The sequence below is a fragment of the Papio anubis genome, chromosome 10, assembly GCF_008728515.1.
Source record: "Papio anubis isolate 15944 chromosome 10, Panubis1.0, whole genome shotgun sequence".
In the NCBI taxonomy this organism is placed as follows: Eukaryota; Metazoa; Chordata; class Mammalia; order Primates; family Cercopithecidae; genus Papio; species Papio anubis.
Window position 1 is genome coordinate 54,604,624 of NC_044985.1, and position 6,068 is coordinate 54,610,691.

Here is a 6,068-nt window from a genome sequence, read left to right on the forward strand (position 1 = left end):
CATTCAACAAAAGACAAGTATTCCTTCTAGTGGGCACCTTATATCACTAGGTGTCTGTGCTAAGTGAATGCCTCTAAGATCACAGAAGCATAACTTCCTGCTGCTTTATGCTTGTAGAGTGGTCCCAATTCACTTCCTAGGGAAATATATTTTGGTGCTAGATCATTAGGATATGGGACCCATTTTCTACAATATTCTTTGTGTGTGTGTGTGTGTGTGTGTGTGTGTGTGTGTGTGTGTGTGTATGAGACGGAATCTCACTCTGTCACCAGGCTGGAGTGCAGTGGCACCATCTTGGCTCACTGCGACCTCCGCCTCCCTGGTTCAAGCGATTCTCCTGCCTCAGTCTACTGAGTAGCTGGGATTACAGGCATGCTCCACCACACCCAGCTAATTTTTGTATTTTTAGTAGAGCCAGGGTTTCCCCATGTTGGCCAGGATGGTCTCGATCTCTTGACCTTGTGATCTGCCCACCTCAGCCTCCCAAAGTGCTGGGATTACAGGCGTGAGCCACTGTGCCCGGCCCATTTTCTACAATATTCTATTCAGCTATATTAATACAATCTCACTCATTTGGAATACAAGAAGCTCTCTATTTAGCACAGGTAGGGATTAGAGAAGAGTCCTTTGTAATTAGCACACTGATTGCATGTAACCATTGTATTAAACGACTCTATAGGGAGTGATCATAAAGCAACTTACTCTTTCTCTCACTGTTTCTTTAAAACCCCTCTGGGAGCTGATTTTTTCCATGCCCCCATTTGAATTTAGGCCAATCCCATAGCTTTTCTGGCCTCTTGGGTACACCAACAGTCTCATTTTTGCAACTGAGGGTCCAGCTTGATGTAATAAGCAAAGTTTCCATTTTTATATGATATAGAGTTTCTCCTCCCTCCCCCCGATCTGGCACTGCTTCAGCTGCAAGCCTACAGTGGCAGAGAGCAAGGCTGATGGTGGGTGAGGTCACCTTTTTTCTTCATCTTTCTACTTATCTCCCTAGCTCCTGTGCTTCCTTATTCAGGGTCAGGCCTAGCGAGAGAAAGGGTTAAAGTGAAAAAGGTAAAATTTTACATGGCTATGAAATTGTCATTGGGCATCAAGGTCCCCGGAACATGAATTTTTGTTTTTTGGGTGGTTTTTTTTTTGTTTTGAGAAATTTTCTGGAGTGACTGAGGATTTTTTAAATTAAGGTAAAATTTAGATACAATAAAATTCTTTGTAGTGTACTGTGTATAGTTTTCTGTGGATTTTGACAACCCCATTCAGTCATGTATTAGTAACTATCATCGTGATCAAGGTCTACAACAGGTTTATCACTCCAGTGAATTCCCCATCCCCCTTTGTATTGAACATCTCTCCTACTCAGCCCTTGGCAACCTCTGCTTTGTTTTCTGTCCCTAGACTTTTGCCTTTCCCACCATGTAAATGGAATCATATAATATGTAGTCTTTTTTTAATCTGGTTTCTTTTGCTTAACGTAGTGCAGTTGAAATTCATCCATGTTATCTCTATATTAGTGTTCATTCCTTTTCACTACTGCATAGTATTCCATTTGCATAGATGTACCATACTCTGTTTATCCATCCCTTAGTAGAGGGAAATCTCTGTTGTTTCCAGTTTTTTGGCAATTAGAATAAAGCTACTGGAAACATTAGTGTGCAGATTTTTGTGTGAACATAGATTTCATTTAACTTAGGTAAATACCTATGTGTAGGATTGCAAGATAACATTAATAATATGTTTAATTTTATTAGAAACTGCTAAACTATTTTCCAAAGTGGCTGTACCATTTTGCATTCTCACCAGCAATGCACAAATATTCCAGTTGCTCCATATTCTTGCTGACACTTGGTACTGTCATTTTCTCCCCCATGCTGGCCATTCTGAAAGTATTATCTTGTGGTTTTACTTTGCTTTTTCATGAAGCACTTTTGAAGGATCCCTCTGGGGTCCTCCCAGCTCACTGCACAGGAGGCAGTAAAGGTTTATCCTCCTGCAACCACTTAGGACTCAGACCCTCAGGCCTGGGCCCCTGGCAGTCTACACTGTCCAGACCTTGTGGTTGGGATCCTTTCTTCTCCAAGTAGTACATTTGGCTGGGATGCCTTTTATTTAAAATCAGTTACTGGCCAGATGCAGTGACTCACGTCTGTGATCCCAGCACTTTGGAAGGCCAAAGTGGAAAGACTGCTTGAGTCCAGGAGTTAAAGGCCAGTCTGGGCAACATAGAGAGATCCCACCTCTAAAAAAAATTTAAAAATTAGCTGGGAGTGTGGTGGTGAGCCCCTGTGGTCCCAGCTACTCAGAAGGCTGAGGTAGGAAGATCACTTGAGCCCAAGAGGTCAAGGCTGCAGTGAGCCATGATCATGCCACTGCACCACTGCATTCCAGCCTGAGCAACAGAGTGAGATATCATCTCAAAAAAACAGAAACAAAAACAAAACCCTCCTTAGATAATCTACAATAACTGATTTTTTTTTTTTTTTTTTTTTTTTTTTTTTTTTTTTTTGAGACAGGGTCCTGCTTTGTCATCCAGGTTGGAGTACTGTGGCATGATCATAGCTCACTGCAGCCTCCAACTCCTAGGTTTAAGCAATCCTCCCACCTCAGTCTCCCAAATAACTGGGATTGCAGGTGCATGCCACCATGCCCAGCTGATTTTTTAATTTTTTGTAGAGATGGAGTTTTTTTTGGGGCCCAGGCTAGTCTCAAACTCCTGGACTCAAGTGATCCTTTCACCTCGGCCTCCCAAAGTGCTGGAATTACAGGCATAAGCCACTGTGCCTGGCCAAGAAGGGCTTTATTAGACATACATGCATAGGACAAAGGGTGGTGACATTATATTTGAGTACCCACTACTTAGCCTAAGATATAGAACATTATTATTATCATGACCTTAGCACTCTCCAACCCCGTCATGAACCTTCCCTAATTGGGGCTCCCCACTCCCTAAGAAGTGATCACTATTCTGAATTTTGTGTTACTCACTCTCTTATTTTTCTATATAGTTTCACCACATACACATGCATCCTTATTGTTTTGTCTTACCTGATTTTGCACTTTATGTAAACAGAATAATACAGAATTTGTATACTTCTGTGACTTGTCTTTCTAGTCAACATTATGATTTTGTTTGTCCAGAGCTAACCTGTAGGGAGACCTTGTGCAGTTTAAAATAAAAAAAAAGAAACCCCTTCCTTGATAGCCAAGCATCCATGTGCCAGTGGAGCTGGAATAGACTTCAGCGCCTACTCAACCCATTGGCACACCCTGCAAACACAGTCTCATGTAGAAGCCTCATGGTTTTGAGAGTCACCTTTGACAATGGCTCCAGCTGTAATTCATTCATTTTTATAACTGCAATGCTATTACAGTGTATGAACATACTCCAGAAGGATTATCCATTCTATTGGGGGTGAATATATGAGTTTTTCCAGTTTTGCCTTTAGAGATAACGTTGCTATGAGCATTCTAGTACTTGTTTTCCGGGGTCCATGTACAAAAGTTTGTCTAAGGTTTAGACCAAGAAGTGAAATTGCTGGGTCACAAGGTATTTATTGAACTTTACTGAGTAGAGCGGTCATACCAAGTTGCACTTCAAGCAGCCGTGCACACTGTTCCATAACGTCACCATCAGTTGGCCTACGATTTTTGCCAGTCTGCCCAGTATGAAATAGTATCTAATTATAAATTTAATTTGTCTCTCCGATTACAAATGAGGTTGAGCATCTTTTCACATTATTATGAATCATTTGTGTTCTGTCTTCTACAAAATGCCTAAATCATGCCTTTTGTCAAATTTTCAATTGTTTGTCTTTTTCTTTTGATTCTTTAGGTATTCTTTATATATTCCAAATCCTAATTCTTTTTAATTATGTTTGGCAAATGTCTTCTTCTAATTTGGGGCTACCCTTTTTACTCAGTTAATGGTCTTTTCTGAAAACATAAGTTCTTAAATTTAATGTGGTAAATTTATCAATTACTTTCATTGTTTCTGCTTTTCTTGTATGTCTTCTTTAAGAAATTCTTCCCTATCCCAAAGTCATAAAGACATTCCCATATATTGGCTTTTAAGTTTTAAGGTTTTATGCCTTTCACATTTAAGTCTTTAATCCACCTTGAATTGATTTTTGTATTTGGTTCTTTTTTGAGACTGAAAGGGTTATTATTAGCCCCTCAATCTTCCATATGAATTTAGATCCAATTCATCAAGTTTCTAAAAAATTCCTATTGACATTTTTATTGAAATTTCATTGAATCTGTGGATCAACTGAAGAACACTAACATCTTTTTAATATTGAATATAGTAGCCGTGAGTATAGTATATACTTCCACTTACCTAGGTCATCTTTAATGTAGTTCAATAAAGTTTCACAACAGTCATGGACAACTTTTTTTTTTTTTATCTTTGAGATGGAGTCTCACTCTGTCACCCAGGCTGGAGTGCAGTGGCATGATCTCAGCTCAATGCAGCCTCGACCTCCTGGGCTCAAGTGATCCTCCCACCACAGCCTCCCAAGTAGCTGGGACTACAGGCACACGCCACCATGCCCAGCTAACGTTTTGTATTTTGGTGGAGATGGTGTTTCGCTATGTCACCCAGGCTAGTCTCGAACTCCTGAGCTCAAGAAATCTGCCTGCCTTAGCCTCCCAAAGTGCTGAGATTACAGGCGTGTGCCACCTCACCCCGTCCATGCAAAACTTTTGATAGATTTATTCCTGGGTGCTTTATATTGTTGTTATTTTTAATGGCATCTCTTAAAAATTACATTTTCTAACTGTTGCTGGTGTATAGAATGTAATTTCCTTCCAATGAGGGGTTTTTTTTAAAAAAAAAAAAAGAAGGAAAGCAATTAAAAAGAACAACAACAAAAAACAAATGTAATTGCCTTTCAGTTGATGATTTGATATCCAGAAAACTTGCTGAAACACAAATAATTTGTTTCTTTAATGCTTTCCAAACAGACAAATATACCATCTATGAATAATGGCAATTTTGCTTATTCATTTCTGATTCTTATGTCTTTTATTTTGCTTTTCCTTGATATACTACACAGTCCAGGATATCCAGTACAGCGTTCAAAAGAATTGTTAGTAGCAGGCATCCTTACCTGATTCCTGATATCAGAGGGAATGCTTTCACACAGTCACCATTTGATTTCACATTTCCTTTAGTTTTTTTGTAGATGCCCTTTAACATGTTAATGACATTTCTCTTTATTTTTAGTTTCTATAGTAAATAAATGTTTAATTTCATCAACTTTTTCTGCATTGGTTGAGATAATCATGTCTTTCTTCTTCATGTGTTAATGTGGCATTATTCATAAACTAAATTTTCAATGCCTTGAGTCAGTTTTTGCGAGTTGTATTTTTCCAGGAATTTACACATACTTTAAGTTTTCAGATTTATTGGCATAAAGTTGTCTATAATATTCTCCTATTTTTAAAATCTGTTTTTTTTTTTTTTTTTTTTTTTTGAGACGGAGTCTCGCTCTGTCACCCAGGCTGGAGTGCAGTGGCCGGATCTCAGCTCACTGCAAGCCCCGCCTCCCGGGTTCACGCCATTCTCCTGCCTCAGCCTCCCGAGTAGCTGGGACTACAGGCGCCCGCCACCTCGCCCGGCTAGTTTTTTGTATTTCTTAATAGAGACGGGGTTTCACCGTGTTAGCCAGGATGGTCTCGATCTCCTGACCTCGTGATCTGCCCGTCTCGGCCTCCCAAAGTGCTGGGATTACAGGCTTGAGCCACCGCGCCCGGCCAAATCTGTTTTTATCTGTAGTTATATTCCCCATTTTTTCTTAAGTGTTAGTTTCTGTCTTCTTTCATTATTGCTTTATCTTAGCAGACGTTTGTCAGTTTCATTAAACTTTTCAGAAAATGTTTGTCTTTGTCAATACTCTCAATTGTATGATTGTTTTTTACTTCATTAATTTATCTTTCTGTTTTTATTATTTCCTTCCCTCTACTTTTTGTTTTTTGTTTTTTTTTTTTTAGTTTCGTCTGCTGTTCTTATTTCTTTTCTTTTCTTTTTTTTTTTTTTTTTCTGAGACAGAATCTCGCTCTGTTAC